This window comes from Canis lupus, chromosome X (genome assembly GCF_048164855.1).
Source record: "Canis lupus baileyi chromosome X, mCanLup2.hap1, whole genome shotgun sequence".
In the NCBI taxonomy this organism is placed as follows: Eukaryota; Metazoa; Chordata; class Mammalia; order Carnivora; family Canidae; genus Canis; species Canis lupus.
In genome coordinates, this window is record NC_132876.1 from 57,611,599 (window position 1) to 57,632,087 (window position 20,489).

A 20,489-nucleotide genomic window follows, 5' to 3' on the forward strand; every position below is an offset into this window, starting at 1 on the left:
AATGGGCTCTTAAGGCCAGCAAACTAAGGCATTGTCTGTATGGTACAGATAAATCAAGTATGAATCAGAACTTGGTTGTCTGTTTCTACATTTTAACTTAAATACTCTGGCCATATGAGACTGTTCTATTTATCTCCAGTACAGTTTGTTTTATATTACATATATAATAGTGCCAAAATTGACATGAGAAAAGAGATACTGCTTCATTTCTGAATAGTTGCTGTGGAGAAAAGAATTCTCTTTAGAATGTGAACTTTGGAACTGGTACTTTTAAGACCCCAATAAGCATGTTGATTTTTTTTTCCACACTGATGCTTATTGATGTTCAGTCAGTTGAACAGGTTAAATGTTTCTACTGTTAATCGTTCCTATGGAGATGGGCTTAGCCACAGAAATATACTAATAGAATTGTTCTGACCAAGTCAGAAAAGTTTTTAAAATACCCTCATATTTGATCTATAATTAGATTAAGAAAATTAGTCTAAATTTGCAGATTAAATTTAAGCTTCTATGCATTTTGTTCCTCCTGAAAGAGAGTAAACCAAGGATAAAATTTCTCACATTTTCTCTAAGGGCACAAAGCTAAGTTTGCAAACTTACATGAGTTTAGTTCCTTAATGTCAGTTTGCAGTATATAGTTAAATGTTGCAATGGTATGAGAAAACATCCTGCTTGTCTATGGGAAATAAAAGCGAGTTAGCAAGAAAGGGGACATCAAAGACAAGAGAGCACAAAAATATTGTGAAAAGTAGGTGAGCAGCTGTGAAGTTCTCTGTTACAGGATGCCCTCTTATGTTTTTTTAGCAATAGCATATTTAGACAATCGACAGTTCACAACCCTTTTCTGTGTCAGCATACATGATGTATTTGCATCTCTGACCCATTCCCAGGGATATACCCCGCATTCTTGGGGGCTTTGGCATAGATAAGAGAGGCTGCAGGCTCCACATAGTAAGCACTGTAACACTGCCTTTTATTTTTCTCCCACAGACTTAGGGAGCACTCTCTCACCACATACCAAGGTTGAGAACCACTGTTTTATTAAACTAAGCATGAAATTCATACTAGATCTGGAATTCCTCTAGAAGTGATGGCTATTATCAGTCTTGTTAAATGGAGGTTGGATTATTTTTTGTTTCTTTGTGATTTAAGGAAAAAGGAAATCGTCTTTTTTTTATTTTTAAAGATTTGTTTATGTGAGAGAAAGATTGAGCACAGCCACCCTTCACCCCACAGGGGCAAAGGTAGAGAGAAATCCAAGCAGAGTGTGGAGCCCAACACAGAGCTTGATTTCACAATCCTGAGATCACAACCTGAGCTGAAACCAAGAATTGGAATCTCAACCCACTGCTCCACCAAGGAGCTCAGCAAAACATAATTTTAGATGTCTTGTTTGGAAGAAAAAACAGCGTCTAAGATATATGAGCTCTAGCTCTCTATGGTTCTAGGTTTTTACATATTTTTAAGAGACTCTTAACCATAGAGAACAAACTGAGGGTTGATGGAGGTAGGTGAGGGATGGGCTAAATAAGTAGTGAATATTAAGGAGGGCATTCGTAATGAGCACTGGGTGTTAAATCTAAGTGATGAATCACTAAATTCTACATCTGAAACCGATTTTACCATATATGTTAACTAGAACTTAAAAACTTGAAATAAAGTATTTTCAGCAATGCATATATTAAACATAGGATTCTGTTTACTCTTCCTATTTTCTTAACTAGGTATTGTACACTTCCTGGTTATAGGTTGTAGCAAGTTGACGTTTATTATTTTTTTCTTGAAATAATTTTTCTTTTTTTTCTGCTTACCAAAATAATCCATGCTTATGTTAAGAAATTTAGATAATATGAAGGTATAAAGAACATAAAAATTAAAATGATGATTTTTACCAGAATTACTTTCATTTTGATTTGATTTTAAAATGACTTTTGTGTGGGGCACCTGGGTAACTCAGTTAAGTGTCTGCTTTTGGCTCACATCATGATCCCTGAAATGGAGCTCTGCATTGAGCTCCCTGCTCAGCTGGGAGTCAGCTTCTCCTTCTCCCTCTGCCCCTTCCCTCCCCACGCTCGCTCACTCTCTCATTCTTTCAAATAAATAATCTTTAAAAAAAATAAAAATGGCTTCTGTAAGATTCTTCATGTTTACTTTGACAATAACTTTATTAGTATCCCAGCATTACTTAGTGCATAGTGTCAACACTACTTTAATGCCAGAAAACTAAATTCCTTCAGATTGTTCAATATGGTAAGAATCATTTTGTAAATAAATTTGTTGTTTTCTAAGTTTGAAAATTCCAAAGCTTTCTTTTTCCCTACTATGGTTTCTGGTGTTATAAGCACGTTTTTACCTTTTTCAGTATTTACACAATTTATTGACAGAGGAAGAAAGCAATCCTTCTACAAATAACTTGATAAAAGCCTGAATTTCCCATGAAAGGAAGAGTAACAAGAGTTAGTAAACTCATATATAACTCATATATTGAGGAAATTAAGTTATGAGAAAGGATTATACTTTTTTTTTTTAAGTATTATCACAAAGATTCTGTGAGGACTGTAAAGAGTATATTTCAGAGATCTAGCCATCAAAGTTAAAGAATTTTTTCAGATGTAGGAATAGTATAGAGAACAGTTCAACGTTTATATGTTTGTGTACTACTTTTTACAAGAGTAAAGAACACTATTATGATTTTGTGCTGGAAACTAGAAATTAAACTGAAATCAACTTATTCTACATTAGAGATTTTTTTTAAAAAAGAGAGGAACAGAGATAGCAAGATAGAGCATGAGCAGGGGAGGAGAGGGAGAAACAGGCTTCCCACTGAGTAGGGAGCCTGATTTGGGGCTCCATCTTAGGACCCTGGGATTGTGACCTGAGCCGAAGGCAGACGCTTAACTGACTGAGCCACCCTGTCTTGCAAATATGTACTCTTGATCACAATCACAAAAGGAACCTAGTAAGAGTGTTCATTGTGTTTGTTACCACCAATATATTTGCCACTTTTATACATTCTTTGGTAGCCATATGTATTTTGTCTAAGCACTCATACACACATGCTCACTTGGCATGTTAGGTATGGGTAATAGTACTGAATTTTTTACCAAAAACTTAAAAACTAATACTATTTTCTTACATAAAATATTAGGGGAGCATTGGCTATAAACTTGGGCTATTTTATCATATGCAAATTTAGAATAAAAATTAGAATTTGTTGAAAAATACATAGATACAGAAAATGCTTTATACTAGCTCTTCTGTAGGTGCGAAATGTACATTGTTGAAAACAGAAAGTCTCTGGTTGGGAGGAGTTGAAGAGTGTTGGACAGAGAGTAGAAAGATAAGATTTAAGAGAATGATATGTCTTATGAAGAAAAGAAGATAGGGTGATATGGCAGGAAGTTACCATAGGCAGTAGGGAGGTTTCCCTTTACATGCTGTGATGGTGCCATTTAGGAGGATGATATTTGAGTGTAGTGGCACCAAAATATGATGGTATGGCATAAGCCTCTGGAGATTTGAAGGAAGAGTTTTCTAGGCAACTGGAACTGTGACAGAGATCTAAGGTGGGGTCTTTTGAGGTAACAAAAAGATTAATCTGGCCAGGACAGAGTGAGCAAGGTAATCAGGAGTGGGGTTTGTGACAATATATCGGTTGAGGCCATTGGTGAGCATACAAATCATTGCCACCTGCTTCTTTACAGCATTGTTATGCCCCCAGTAATTTCTTACATACAAGCTTTCTAGCTTTTGAAATATGATTTCCTGTTTGAGGATTAGTATTTTACTTCTGTGGGAAAATACACATCATTTTTAATTTCCTTTATTCGTTTGTTATAGTTGTATGATTCAACAGCTTTGATAATAGGACTTCACCTGAAGGTCTAGAGGCCTTTTAAAAAATAAAATATTAAATCTAGGACACAGAATGTTCTATGTGTAAAAATAGATTAAATGAGAATAATATATTAAAGTGAGTCTTTTTTATTTTTCTTCTGATCTCCCTCCAAAGCTGTTAGGGTCCTATGCCTAGTATTTATCTTAAGAGGCAGAGGTCTCTTACTACCTTTAGGAGGAACTTTGGTTAAGACAGAGACCTACCATTAATTTTTCATATACAGAGTCCCACATACATAATTTTAGAAGTGAAAATATTCTGTATATTTTACATTCACGAATTTGTAGAATATTTTCAAAGATTCTTAGTTTTCAGTTTCTAAAGCATTAATACAGTTCAGTTTTTATTCTTGTAATTTCAAATTTAAATGAATACATATAAAATAGTTCTTACATTTTGAAAATACAGGGATTAGATGAAGACACTTTCTGCTTTGTTGGATTTGCCTTGAGAACATTACATCTACACAACATATTTCTCTTATAGCAACAGACATGGTAACCCTGGAGTCTGTTTTACTTCTTGTTACATTACTTTTTAATTAAATAAAACAACTAGTTGAAGGCAATTACTTTCTCTGAAATGTAATGAAGATTTATTTTGGAAGTGACCTTCACTTTATTAGCCAAAGCAGTCATCAGAATTAATAGAATAATCAAATTATATACTAACTCATAAATCATCATGAATAGTGTTGTGCAAAGTTCAGCTGTTAATGGGTCCCATTGTTTTGCCCCTGAATTAAAAAAAAATTACAGGTGCTGATTTCTACCTTGATAGGCACTGAAATTGCTTTTTTAAAGGCTATGTAGAATTGGGGTACCAGCCAAAAATTTTTACAACTGTTCATTTATCTGTAATACAATTTGATGTACCAGGGTAAAGTTGGAATTGTGTACAATGTTGGTTTGCTTTCTTTCTGTAAAATCTATCTTATTGGAAGCAGTACTTGATTGATTAAAATTCTGTTCATTTGAATGTTGTTTTGGGTTAATGGCATCAAAGTTAGATTATACTTCAGATATACACAATTATCTGAATAATGTGTTGGATAGATATTAGGTTGCTTTTGTGAATTTTCTTTGAGCTTGTTATAAACAAGTAATTGAAGTGGCAGTTTAATATTTGAAACTTACAGAAAGAAAATATCTCATATAGACTTCAGTGCTTCATATTTCTCAGGAAGAATTTACATGGTTTCCCATGTTTTGGGACAAATGGGAAATTTCCTTGCTGCTGAGCTTTGTATTTTTTTTTTTTTTACAGTTGCATGAATGGGAATGATAGGTCTCCACAATTCATGTCAGATGGTTGATGACATTTAAAAACAAGCTCTAACCATAGTTTTGTATAGTCAAGCATTACACTCTGTCAGAGTCCATTAAAGTAAATTTTGGAAAATATCAAAGACTTTGTGATGTGAGAAAACAAGTTAGTTTGGTTTGGTTTTTTAAAGATTATTTATTTAGAGAGAGAGCATGCACGCACAAGCTGGGGGAGTGGCAGGGAGAGGGAGAAGCGGGCTCCCCGTTGAGCAGGAAGCGTGATGTGGGACTCAGTCCCAAGACCCTGGGATCATGACCTTAGCTGAAGGCAGATGCTTAACCAACTGAGCCACCTAGGCACCCACAAGTTGCTTTTGTTTTTTTAAATTAATGTGCAGTATAATTATTTTATTTCACATATTTGAAAGTGGCACTTTCCCACTATAATTTGACAAAAGAAAGACATGTTCAAAAATGGGGAAAATTGTCTTTACTCTTAAGTCATTCAGCAAATCCAGATATTAATTTCACATTAATGACCATTGCTTATTTTTCAAAGTTGTATTTTCATTGTGTCAATTTCTTAACTCTATCAAATGTCTGAAAAGTAGGAAGAGTATGTATAAATGGTTAATAACTGAAGTACAAATGTGTTAACATTCTAAGAGGAATTCAAAATAAGGTTTAAGTTTTGATTTTATTACTGGTTTTCATTTCATAAGGTTTTTTTTTTTTTAATTTCAAAAAGGAAGCTGAGATAAATCTAGATTCACAGGTTTTCCCAAGATACCGTTGTTATTTGTTATAGTCAGTTTGAAATAGAAACACCCTACTTGTTTTCAGAAAATAAATTGTGGCCACCTCAGAACATCAGATACCTTTCCTTTTGCCCACATGTTCTATAGCTAATACAGTGAGTGGCTACTGTCAAAATTGTACCAAGTCTACTAACATTTGCATTTTGTCTTTGATTTCTCTAAATTCATATTTAAAATTTTAACGTATAACATCCTGAATGTTCTTTAACATAGAACAAACATAATAAGGCAAATAAAAATTTCAAAAGAAAAATTACTGAGCAACTGAGGCAGAGGGATTGCAGTGCCAAATGTCTATAGTGATCAGGCAGGATCATAGGAAGTGAAGTGGGCTGGAAGCAGATGATTGGAGCAGTAGAAACCATGGTGACCTGTTGAACACAGGATATATCTAAAGAGAGAGGCTACTGTGTGACCATAAGTCTTGACTGTATGCCTAGTGTTGTCAGATTTTCTCTTTCAAGGAAGCCAAGATCCAGATTATTTATGCCAAAGTAAATTTTTTTCTTTTAAACTGTGAGGTCATACAAAACTTACCTACAAGCGGATTTATCCCTTGGACATTCTGTTGTTAACTCCTAGCTAGGTAAATGACAAATTTTAATTGTACATGTCAGAGGATGAAATCTTTCACCAAATTTAAGTTTTTTCAAAAAATGTATTATAGCATTTGAAAATGCCCTTCATTATATCACGCATAGTTAGCAACTATGGTGTGTAGTGAATTTATACCACGTACATATCACCTCAGAAGTATAGATTTGGATTTTGAGTTACTCTACAAATTGAGTACCCTTTGAGGAAAACACAAGTATTCCAATGATATTTTTCTTCTCACAAATCAACAGCCTAGTAATTCTGGGATTAACTTTGACTCTGTCCTAACTGCTATGTTATTTCTTCTCAGTTTCTTAGCATTATGCTTTCCTCCGTTTGTACTCTTTGGCTATGGTCAGGACTCTAATTGCTAGCTACTCTACCTGCTCCCACTGTCTGTCTTCTTCATCAAACCAACATGTCACTTCCAGTGGCATTCTGTTATCTGTCACCTCAACTACAAACACTTCTACCTACCTTTTTTTTTTAATTTTTTAAAATTTATTTATGATAGTCACACACAGAGAGAAAGAGAAGCAGAGACACAGGCAGAGGGAGAAGCAGGCTCCATGCACCGGGAGCCCGACGTGGGATTCGATCCCGGGTCTCCAGGATCGCGCCCTGGGCCAAAGGCAGGCGCCAAACCGCTGCGCCACCCAGGGATCCCTCTACCTACCTTTTAACCCCATTCTGTAATAATATCGTTCAGCTCCTTCCTGTCATTCCCCATTTTGTACATCTGTTTAATTATTCCAGTGTCTATGCACACTTTCACCTTTCTGCATTTTCTCATTACTTTTCCACCTTATCAGTTCCAATCCCCAACAGTCTGACCTGTTCCTCTTTAAGGGTTGACACAGGCCTAGCCATGAGATCTTTCACTACCCCTGGTTGCTAGAAGCTGTATACTTTTAGGCAAGTAGTTTACCTTCTCTGATTTTCTGTAATAGGAAATTGGTCTAGCCGTTGTAAAGATTTCCTCTACTTTTGACATTGTGTAACTCTTCTTCCACACACGTTGACCTCTTCTTTCAGTTCCCTTACAGTACTTCTAGTCTCTACCACAAAATATAGTCTTTAATTTTTTTCCAGTTGTTATGCTTAACAATGTCATTTTTCTCATATACCTAACAGAGGGCTAAGTCTGTGTATCTACTATGAAACTAGTGTAGTGCCAGTGGCTAGTTGGTTGATTTATTTTAGTATGTAGCCTTACTTAGGTGAATCCTGTTCGGAGGTTAGTACCATTAGCCTTTGAATTGCAAAAGTTTGCAAGTCTTTGCTAGGATTTGCCTAACAAATGACTATCTTTTGTTTTACTCTATGAATTGATACATACTAACCAAGGGGGAAAATGTGAAAGTATTGTTCACTGAAGGGGCCTGGGTCACTTTTGTGTGTGAACCAGCTCAGTTTAAAATAGGTCAGTCATGAGCAGGGATTTGGTTTGGGAGGGGCAGTTAAAGGAAATCAGTTGATTTGGTGGTATGGAGAAGTTATAGAGGGTATACAGTTTAAAGAAGGAACCCAGAAATTGCAGAGAAATAAGGCTATTTGACCTGACAGTCAATTTTTTAAATAAGTAGCTGAAGGATGAAATTATTGAATATGTAATCCACAGGAAGAGAGAACATGGTTTTTGTGAGGTAATTATACATTAGCCATCTGACAAGGTTCTTTGAGAGGAGTAAATAAGGTGCAAACAAGGAAGAGTCACTGAACATTTAGATTTTCAAAAAGCTTTTGATAAGATTTTATACCAAAGACTGCTTTAAAAATGTCCTCCCACCATGGAGTTGGGATAATGTTTAGTCATGCATTGAGATCTAGTATAAACACAGGAAAAAAGGAATGGGTAGATTAAATGGCCTCTTCCTTGCATGGGGAGATTTTTACAGTAGCCTCTCCCAAGAAATGTTTACTGGGTTTTTTTTTTAACATTTTTATAAATGATTGTGAACAGTCAGCATAGTAACTCTCAGATGCTTCCCAATTTATAGTGCACACCGAGAGCTTGTAGATAGATAGTAAAATTTTGAGCTGAAGAGTTCCTTCTGAAGGATTGTTTAATAAGGCAATTTGAGAAGGCAGGAAAATGGCATTAGAGACTGTATCTCAAAGTAGATGGATTTGCCCATATTTTTCTTTTTTCTTTTTTTTAAGATTTTACTTATTTTATTCATGAGAAACACAGAGAGGAGAGAGAGAGAGGGGCAGAGACACAGGCAGAGGGAGAAAGCAGGCTCCATGCAGGGATCCTGACGTGGGACTCGATCCCGGGTATCCAGGATCACACCCTGGGCTGAAGGCGGCACTAAACCGCTGAGCCACCCGGGCTGCCCCTGCCCATATTTTTCAACCCATGAAAAGGATCTAGGAGCCATTATGTAGGGATGTCAGAAAACATTAGCTTTGGGTATTCTTGTGTCTACATTCAGAAAGACCCACACTATACCAGACATAGTCATGAAAGACATTACAAATAAAAGTGTATTACTGTCCTGATTTAAAATTGAGGTCTATTTACCTGTGCTTTTGTAAAATTTGAGTTTTGAAGACTAAGTAGCAAAATGGATAAATGATTTAAATAAGAATTATTAATATAAATGAATATGTCACATACAGAATGTCAAAGCAGGGGAAGAGGCAGAGAAAGGAAATTAACCAAAAGAAATCTCATGGACAGCCTAAGTAGATTTACTATAGATTTCTTTGCAATATCTTAAAAGTTTGAACCAAGGGCTTCCTTTTGAATTTGAAAGATCTTTTTAAGTGAATTTGCTTAAGTGAATATGTGGCACATGAAAAAAAAAGACCCATAAAGCTGTTAGTCTATGTATTCAGGCTAAGAAGTTCAGATTTATTAAGAGCATAAATTATGTTTAAAGAGTAGTTAGGAGGGGCAGCCCTGGTGGCTCAGCGGTTTAGCGCTGCCTTCAGTCCATGGCCTGATCCTGGAGTCCGATGTCAGGCTCCCTGCATGGAGCCTGCTTCTTCCTCTGCCTGTGTCTCCCGCCCCCTGTGTGTCTCTCATGAATAAATAAATAAAATCTTAAAAATAAAAGAGTAGTTAGGAAACATTAGTGCTTTCCCATCAAGCACTCCATTGATGTCATTGCAGTAGGCTGTGTTGGAGAATCATTGAATTGACATGGTGTTTCTGGTATGCATACAAACCAGGGAACCATTCTACACATGTGTAGATATAGAGCCTAGGTTATGACTCAAGCATATAAATTGGCCTCCGTATTTTTGGAAGGCTTAATTTTTTTAAATATTGAATGATGAATTTTTAAGTTTTTAAAATTCCAGTGTAATTAACACACAGTGTTGTATTAGTTTTAAGTATACAGTATAGTAATTCACTAATTGTTTACATTACTCATTGCTCATCATGGTAAGTATATTCTTAATCCCCTTCACTTATTTCACCTATCCCCCCAAAGAAAACAGAACTAGTGAAAAAAGAATGAATGATGACGTATATTCTATAATTTATATTAATTTATTCTGAGCCCCTGGTGCAGTTATGAACACAGATCTGTTTCTGTCATAGTACATAGTTTTATTGTGACTTTTCCTATAGAAGGTTAAACTTAAGGACAACTGGAAAACTTGAAAAAAAAAAAGAATACATCATCTACAGGATGTCACCAAGAACAGAGGAAGCCAGATATATGGCTAAGATCTATAAAATAGAGGCAGTTTCTGGGAGTGAGTTTTCTGAAGGCTATGTATTGCTTTTGGACAGCTTTTTCTAAGTTAAGCATGATGATTATGCCTTTTAAGAATGACAGCAATGCCTAAAGGGCACTCCATCTGTCTACAACTTTTTCAGTGAATGTGAAATTTTCATCAAAAGCCCCACTGGACTCAGATACTTGTGACATATAATTTCTTAAATTATCAGCAGTGCTATGTCCTCCCAGGTGCATGGTAACTTTTTGAAGGCCAAAAACTAATCCATTCCTGGCACCCCCCCCCCCCCCCGCCGATTTGTACTCAGAGTATTAAGTACCAGTCTTGATGAATGGCCAGGATATAGTGGTTGTTGAGGTTGGTAACAATGAGCTGGCTCTAATAATCACACCCTAGGTGGAAGAAGAGTGTTTCTGCAGAATCCTTCAAAGCTCTACCTGTACAGGGAGATTGTATCAGGCTTGAACAGTAAAATTTAATTGTTAAACATTTCAGAGGAGAGACTGCTCTCATGAATATCTGAATTAGCTTAAACTTGTCTTCAGGAGGATATCTTCCTGTTAGTTACATCCAGTCCATCAGCAATTCTTTTCAGCTTTATGTGTCAAATATGTCTCCTGTCTCTCCACTTCATCTCCATTGCCATTACCCTGCTTCAGGTTGCCATCATCTCTCACTTGGTCTACTGCAAACTTATGCAAAAAATGGTCTCCCCCTTTCCGTTCTTGCCCCATTGAGAAACCACAACACAGCAGCCAGGCTCATTTAAAAAAGAAGAAAGATAGGATCCAATAATTTCACTACGGGGTATTTAACCAAAGACTATGAAAACACTAATTCAAAAAGGTATAGCACCCTTATGTTTATTTCAGCATTATTTACACTAGTCAAATTATGGAAGCAGCCCAAATGTCCATCAATATATGAATGAATAAGATGTGTGTGTACACACACACTGGATTATTACTCAGCTATTAAAAAGAATGAAATTGTGGCCATCTGCAACAATATGGATGGATCTAGAAAGTATAATGCTAAGTGAAAAAGTCAGGCAGAGAAAGACAAATACCATATAATTTTACAGATAAAAACAAACAAAAAGACTCTTAAATATAGAAAAGAAACTGATGTTTACCAGAGAGGAGGTAGGTGAGGAGGTACATGAAGTAAGTGAAGGGGATTAAGAGTACATTTAATATGAGCACCAAGTAATGTATATAATTGATGAATTATTATATTTTATACTGAAACTAATATAACATTGTTAGCTATACTAGAATTAAAATTATTTAAAGTTTAAAAAAAGATACAGTCCAATACTATAAAATCTTGATAAATGTTGAATCTGGGCAATGAGTGTAAGGGCACTATATTGTATTACTGTTATGTATATTTGAAATTTTTCATAATAGAAAGTTTTAAAAATAAAAACAGACAAATCTGATTATGTCACTGTTCTGCTCAGAGCCTTCTGGTAAATTCTCTTTGTACTTAGAATAAATTTCAAGATTTTCTCTCTGGCCTTTGGAGCTATGAATAATAAGGCCCTTGACTATCTCTGTAATCCCATTTCATATTATATTTCTTTTTTTAATAATAAATTTATTTTTTATTGGTGTTCAATTTGCCAACATACAGAATAACACCCAGTGCTCATCCCGTCAAGTGTCCCCCTCAGTGCCCGTCACCCATTCACCCCCACACCCTGCCCTCCTCCCCTTCCACCACCACTAGTTCGTTTCCCAGAGTTAGGAGTCTTCATGTTCTGACTCCCTTTCTGATATTTCCTACCCATTTCTTCTCCCTTCCCTTCTATTCCCTTTCATTATTATTTGTATTCCCCAAATGAATGAGAACATATGATGTTTGTCCTTCTCCGATTGACTTATTTCACTCAGCATGATACCCTCCAGTTCTATCCACGTTGAAGCAAATGGTGGGTATTTATCATTTCTAATGGCTGAGTAATATTCCATTGTATACAAAAACCACATCTTCTTTATCCATTCATCTATCAATGGACACCGAGGCTCCTTCCACAGTTTGGCTATTGTGGACATTGCTGCTATAAACCAGGGTGCAGGTGTCCCGCCATTTCATTGCATCTGTATCTTTGGGGTAAATCCCCAACAGTGCAATTGCTGGGTCTTAGGGCAGGTCTATTTTTAACTCTTTGAGGAACCTCCACACAGTTTTCCAGAGTGGCTGCACAATTTCACATTCCCACCAACAGTGTAAGAGGGTTCCCTTTTCTTCGCATCCTCTCCAACATTTGTGGTTTCCTGCCTTGATAATTTTCCCCATCCTCACTGGTGTGAGGTGGTATCTCATTGTGGTTTTGATTTGTATTTCCCTGATGGCAAGTGATGCAGAGCATTTTCTCATGTGCATGTTGGCCATGTCTATGTCTTCCTCTGTGAGATTTCTGTTCATGTCTTTTGCCCATTTCAGGATTGGATTGTTTGTTTCTTTGCTGTTGAGTTTAATAAGTTATTTATAGATCTTGGAAACTAGCCCTTTATCTGATACGTCATTTGCAAATATCTTCTCCCATTCTGTAGGTTGTCTTTGAGTTTTGTTGACTGTATCCTTTGCTGTGCAAAAGCTTCTTATCTGGATGAAGTCCCAATAGTTCATTTTTGCTTTTGTTTCTTTTGCCTTCCTGGATGTATCTTACAAAAAGTTACTGTGGCTGAGTTCAAAAAGGGTGTTGCCTGTGTTCTCCTCTAGGATTTTGATGGAATCTTGACTCATATTTAGATCTTTCATCCACTTTGAGTTTATCTTTGTGTATGGTGAAAGAGAGTGGTCTAGTTTCATTCTTCTGCATGTGGATGTCCAGTTTTCCCAGCACCATTTATTGAAGAGACTGTCTTTCTTCCAATGGATAGTCTTTCCTCCTTTCTCGAATATTAGTTGACCATAAAGTTGAGGGTCCACTTCTGGATTCTCTATTCTGTTCCATTGATCTATGTGTCTGTTTTTGTGCCAGTACCACACTGTCTTGATGACCACAGCTTTGTAGTACAACCTGAAATCTGGCATTGTGATGCCCTCAGCTATGGTTTTCTTTTTTAAACTTCCCCTGGCTATTCGGGGTCTTTTCTGATTCCACACAAATCTTAAAATAATTTATTCTAACTCTCTGAAGAAAGTCCATGGTATTTGATAGGGATTACATTAAACGTGTAAATTGCCCTGGGTAACATTGACATTTTCACAATATTAATTCTGTCAATCCATGAGCATGGAATATTTTTCCATCTCTTTGTGTCTTCCTCAATTTCTTTCAGAAGAGTTCTCTAGTTTTTAGGGTATAGATCCTTTACCTCTTTGGTTAGGTTTATTCCCAGGTATCTTATATTTTTGGGTGCAATTGTAAATGGGATTGCTTTCTTAATTTCTTTCTTCAGTCTCATTGTTAGTGTATAGAAATGCCACTGACTTCTGGGCATTGATTTTGTATCCTGCCACACTACCAAATTGCTATATGAGTTCTACCAATCTTGGGGTGGAGGCTTTTGGGTTTTCTATGTAGAGTATCATGTCATCTGCGAAGAGGGAGAGTTTGACTTCTTCTTTGCCAATTTGAATGCCTTTAATGTCTTTTTGTTGTCTGATTGCTGAGGCTAGGACTTCTAGTACTATGTTGAATAGCAGTGGTGAGAGTGGACATCCCTGTCTTATTCCTGATCTTAGGGAAAAGGCTCCCAGTGCTTCCCCATTGAGAATTATATTTGCTGTGGGTTTTTCATAGATGGCTTTTAAGATGTTGAGGAATGTTCCCTCTATCCCTACACTCTGAAGAGTTTTGATCAGGAATGGAAGCTGTATTTTGTCAAATGCTTTTTCTGCATCTAATGAGAGGATCATATGGTTCTTGGTTTTTCTCTTGCTGATATGATGAATCACATTGATTGTTTTATGAGTGTTGAACCAGCCTTGTGTCTCGGGAATAAATCCCACTTGGTCGTGGTGAATAATTTTCTTAATGTACTGTTGTATCCTATTGGCTAGTATCTTGTTAAGAATTTTTGCTTCCATGTTCATCAGGGATATTGGTCTATAATTCTCCTTTTTGGTGGGGTCTTTGTCTGGTTTTGGAATTAGCAAGATGGTCCTTAACCTCCATGTGTTTGAAGTCCTTCCAAACTTCTTGTTGTGATTTAGTTCTAATTTCAAGGCATTATGGTCTGAGAATATGCAGGGGACAATCCCAATCTTTTGGTATCAGTTCAGACCCGATTTGTGACCCAGTATGTGGTCTATTTGGAGAAAGTTCCATGTGCATTTGAGAAGAATGTGTATTTAGTTGAGTTTGGATGTAAAGTTCTGTAGATATCTGTGAAATCCATCTGGTCCAGTGTATCATTTAAAGCTCTCGTTTCTTTGGAGATGTTGTGTTTAGAAGACCTATCGAGTGTAGAAAGCGCTAGATTGAAGTCACCAAGTATAAGTGTATTATTATCTAAGTAAGTCTTAACTTTGGTTATTAATTGATTGATATATTTAGCAGCTCCCACATTCGGGGCATGTATATTGATGATTCTTAAGCCCTCTTGTTGGATAGATCCTTTAAGTATGAGATAGTGTCCCTCTTCATTTCTCACTACAGTCTTCGGGGTAAATTTTAGTTTATCTGATATAAGGATGACTACCCCTGCTTTCTTTTGGGGACCATTTGAATGGTAAATGGTTCTTTTATTTTATTTTCAGGCTGTAGGTGTCCTTCTGTCTAAAATGAGTCTCTTGTCGACAGCAAATTGACGGGTCCTGCTTTTTTATCCAGTCTGACACCCTGCGCTTTTTAATGGGGTCATTAAGCCCGTTCAGAGTTACTATTGACAGATATGAGTTAGTGTCATCATGATATCTATTCAGTCCCTGTTTTTATGGATTGTTCCATTGGACGACTTCTTAAAGGGGAATTTTGAGAGTCCCCCTTAAAATTTCTTGCAGAGCTGGTTTGGAGGTCACATATTCTTTCAGTTCCTCCTGTCTTGGAAGCTCTTTATCTCTCCTTCCATTCTGATTGAGAGCCTTGCTGGATAAAGTATTCTTGATTGCATGTTCTTCTCATTTAGGACCCTGAATATATCTTGCCAGCCCTTTCTGGCCTGCCAGGTCTCTGTGGAGAGGTCTGCTGTTAACCTAATACTTCTCCCCATAAACATCAGGGATTTCTTGTCTCTTGCTGCTTTAAGGATCTTCTCTTTATCCTTGGAATTTGCAAGCTTCACTATTAAATGTCGAGGTGTTGAACGGTTTTTATTGATTTTAGGGGGGATCTCTCTATTTCCTGGATCTGAATGCCTGTTTCCCTTCCCAGATTAGGAAAGTTTTCAGCTAGGATTTGTTCAAATACGTATTCTGGCCCTCTGTCCCTTTTGGCGCCCTCGGGAACCCCAATGAAACGTAGGTTTTTCTTCCTCAGGCTGTCATTTATTTCCCTTAATCTATCCTCATGGTCTTTTTTTTTGTCTCTTTTTTCCTCAGTTTCCCTCTTTGCCATCAACTTGTCTTCTGTGAGTTAGACAAGTGCTCTAACTCCCACTCGTTCTTCTACCTCCTTAACTCTCGTCCTTAGGACTTCTAGTTTGGATTGCATCTCATTCAATTGATTTTTAATTTCTGCCTGATTAGATCTAAATTCTGCAGTCATGAAGTCTCTTGAGTCCTTTATGCTTTTTTCTAGAGCCACCAGGAGCTGTATAATAGTGCTTCTGAATTGGCTTTCTGACATTGAATTGTAATCCAAATTGTGTAACTCTGTGGGAGAGAGGACTATTTCTGATTCTTTCTTTTGAGGTGAGGTTTTCCTTCCAGTCTTTTTGCTCAGTGCAGAGTAGCCAAAAACAAGTTGTATTGGGAAAAGGAGAAAAAGAGAGGAGAGAAAGAAAGAAAGAAAAGAGAAAAAGAAAAAGAAAAAAGGAAGAGAAAAAAAGAATGAAAAAGAAAGAAAGGAAGAAACGGTGGGGGAAGCAAACAGAAATCAAAAAGCAAAAAAAAAAAAAAAAAAAAAAACAAGAACAACACGGGGCAGTATCCTCTGATGCTGTATACTGTAAGTCCCTTGACTTTTCCTGGAACTTTCCAGTGCTGCTTGGTCAATAATTTGTTTTTCCCCAGTCCATCTAGCTGGTCTTCTCGGGGGTGGGCTGTTGTGCTGATTTTCAGGTGTTAGCACTTGGGGGAGCTGCTCTGCCCCCTGCCTGGTGCAGGGCTCAGTGAGTAATGTTTATCCTGTTTATCCAGTGAGGCCACTGTGAGGCTTAGTGGGGTTTTTTACCCTGTGAGGCCCCAGGAGGAACAACCACAGTGGTGGCCAGCTCTGGAGCCCTGGATTCAGCTCCAGCAGTAACTAGGAAGCTCTCAGTCTACAGGGGCCTGGATGCTCTGGGGGTGGGGCCGCTGATCTGCTCAGTTTGGGGCAGGAGCGTCCTTGCTGTCCTGTGCCCTCCTGGCCTCTGCCTGTCCCGGGTGGAGGCCGGATCCTGGGCTGTGTCCCCGGCGCCCAGTGCTCCCGGGCCTGCGCTGTTGGGTTCGCGCTCCCAGCAGTGGAGCCGCCACCTGAGCCCCTCTCAGCTGCTCCCAGGTCTAGCCTTGCGGGAGCTACAGCCCTGTAGGGAGCTCGGTGCACTCTCCCTGGGGCGCAGGTGTCTGTTTGTGTCCCAGGGACCCTGTGGGCATCCCCGCCCTCCTGGGGTCCTGCTCTAACTCCCTGCCCTGGCCTTTCTGCCCGGGAAGATTGGTGAAGCTCCTGCTTCTCCAGGATGGAGCTTTCCTGTCCTGGGGGCACTCGCTCCGGCCTTAGCCGGGGTCCTTGCCAGGCCTCACCCCCTTCTATGCCTTTTGTTTCTTTATTTCTTTTTTCCCCCATCTTCCTACCTTGATAGAAGCGTGAACTCTTCTCAGTGTAGCATTCCAGCTGTTCTCTCTTTAAATCTCAGGCTGAATTCGTAGATTTTCAGGATGATTTGAAGGTTATCTAGGTAATTTGGTGGGGACAGGTGACTTGGGGACCCTACTCTTCCGTCATCTTGCCTTGCATCTCTCATATTATATTTCTGTCTATTCACTGTGTTCCAGCCACACTGGCTCTGTCTCTCCTTCAAATACATTGATCTAGTTTGTACTCCCAAGTTTTCAAATTGCTGTTCCTTCTGCTAGACTCTTCTTCCAGATCTTTACATGGTTGATCTCTCTGGTCACTCAGGTCTTGGCTGAAATATAAATTCCCCAAAGAAGTTCTCCCTGATTATCCTGTCTAGGATTCAGACCCTTGTATCACCCCTTACATTATCCTATTTTGTTTCAGAGCACACATCAACATCTATTATTTTATCTCTTGTTTATTGTCTCTCAGGTGCTAGATAAATTTTATATCAGCAAGGACAGCATTTGTCTAGTTTATTTTTGTATCCTTAGTAGCTCCCAGAACTGCATCTGGTGCATAGTAGGTCTAGTTTCATAAATGTTGTGGAATGAAGAAGTAAATCTCAGTGCTTGTCCTTATCAGCATCAACAGTTCTCTTAAAACTCACAATTCCCTTCAGGGGAGGTAGCTGAATTGAGTTGTTAAAAGAACTCAAGTTGTTAAAAGAAAATACAGGCGTTGAATACCTGTAGGCAGATTCTCAGCCTCAGTAATAGCGATGTGGCCTACAAACCCCACATGGATGATACAGTCTATAGTCATTGTCCCTTTTGCTATAGAAAGTGATAAGTAACAAAAGCTTCAATTTATGGAATGTTTATGATCTGCCAGGCAGAATAAACATGTCACACTCATTCTCATTTAATCCATTCGCCAACCTTGTATGATAGGTATGATAATGATAATTATCTCCATTTTATAATCTTGAGAACTGAGAACTGAAGCATGGTCATACAGGTAGTAAGTAGGAGAATTAGGATAGGCATCTAGGATGTCTCAGTCCTTAGACTGTCATATGATTTCACAACCATCCTTAAAATCCATCCTTAAAATCTGATTTCTGTACAATTTGTACATCATCATGACTGAGATTATACACTTTTAGTTACCATTTAGTTTTGGTGATTGCTGCTTGTCAAACAAGTTCCCTTGGGTTCTATCACTGTGACCAGTATTAAATAGGGCTTTCCATTTTGGTCATACTGGATCACTATGAGTGAGGCCATGTTGTAACGGACCACTCATTTGGGGGTTGGTGTTGTTTTTTTTTTTTTAATGGTCTTTTCTGCATAGTCCAAAACTTCATAGGAAATGAATCCTAAGAACTTATATCAAGGGAGGAGGCCTGGCTTGGTACTGTTGTGAACATAACTATTTCCTGAGGTTACAGAAGTCATTAACTATTGTTTAGCTCATGCTCTTGAGAAACACTTAGTTCTGGGCCAAAAGGAAGTCTGTGCTGAGTTGGATGACAATTGCTTGAGTTGCAGAGGGATTCTTGAATAGGGAAGAGAAGATGAAGCTATCCGATTTCGCATTCCCAGGAGACAGACCAACTACAGCAACAATACTTCCCTTCCCCCTGCTTCCTGCTAGAAAAAAGATACCAGATACCAAAAAAAAAAAAAAAAAGGGATGAGAGTATAAACAAGCATATTGTTAAGAAATATAAATATGTAACTGGTAAATGTGCAGTTATATAAATATGCAGTATAAGTATGTAATCCTGTAATCCGTAAACATGCTGTGTGCTACATTGTGTATATATGTGTGTGTGTGTGTGTGTGTATATATATATGAATAAATAAAGTTTTATTTATTTATTTGACAGGGCATAAGCAGGAGGAGTAACAGAGGGAGAGGGAGCTTGATCCCAGGACCCTGGGAAGGCACTTAGCTGAGCTACCCACGTGCCCTTACATAATATATATTAAAACTGTGCATTTAAATATATAAAAATAAACAGACATCCAAGAAGGCTTCCGTACACGTATTTTTGTGGCCAGCAGACACTGGATAAACACAGAAAACTCAGTGTTCTTTCAAATATAACACTGTGATAAATGTATATATATCTGGATATAGTTAACAGTTACAACGGTTTAGCTTTATATAGATGCAATCACTGAAGCTTAATTGTCTCTCATGAAACTTAGATGTTCCTAATTACTGTTGAATGAACTTCTGCTTTACCAGAACAATTTAAGCGGAGGTATCACTAAAGTACAGTGATGATGATCAGTGGTTACTCAGAATTCTCTTGTAATGGATCTTTTTGGTTTTGTTTTTAATGACATTAGATAAAGTGTTTCAAAGGCATTTTTGTAGTGACTTTTTTGGTAGTTAATACCTACTATATTTAGTACATATGTAGGTTTTTTTTTTAAGCAAATCTCATAAAATGTATAGTTGCTTGCCTCTAGGCCTCATAGTACCCTAAAGTGTGTGTATAGAGCTACCTTGCTATGTAGGCATTATGTTGACCCCAGGATGGGTGGTATGAATTGCACCAAGGGCATCTCAGTAGAATTTTCTGTCTTTGCTAGCTTAATTGTCCATCATTAAAAGTGTGTTAACCCTTAGGTTGCTAGGCTGCCATTTAATTCACTGGAAGAAAACATTTGTCTTGTGGAGCCTTATTACCTCCAAATAATTCATGGTAAAATGTTTCCCTTTCTCTATTTGAAAATCTCTAGCTTGCCAATATACTCTATAAATTACTTCTTAAAATGTGAATTGCAAAGTATTCATAATTTGCTAGGTACTCTAAAGATGAGTAGTCCCATGGTTATTCTTACTCTGAGCTTATGTTCTTTCCAAAATGAAGTGCACATAATCCATTTAATATGTACAGATAGAAAAGAAATGTGTAGAGACAAAACGTGTAGAAAGTGAGAAATTGTTATTCTTTGTGATAATCTTTGCAATTTGTCAAGAATTAGAACAACTCTGAGAGTAACTTTGACTATCTGACTTCATGTTGCTTTCCTTCATAATGCCAAGAAAAGATGATACTAACAATGAGGCAGTTCATATGATAGCTAACGGAGAAGCCACTGGAACCATATTGCCTGAGTTTTCATTCAGCAATACCATTTACTAAATGACCTTGAGTAAGTCACTTGATGTCTCTTTACCTTAGTTTTCAAATCTATAAAACTCTGTCTATAGGATGCAGTGTGTTAATACATGTAAAGCTTCTGGTATGTAGTAAGTACTCAGTGTTAGCTGTGATGATTATTTGTATTGTTATTATTGGCTGTTTACCTCAAAGA

The 20,489-nt window shown here is 37.5% G+C and overlaps 1 protein-coding gene across 4 annotated transcripts in view; it reads left to right on the forward strand.

The window, feature by feature from the left end:
• CHM (CHM Rab escort protein) overlaps nt 1-20,489 on the forward strand; it is a 243,980-nt gene that overhangs the window by 140,790 nt on the left and 82,701 nt on the right. The gene's annotated exons all lie outside the window — the stretch shown is intronic.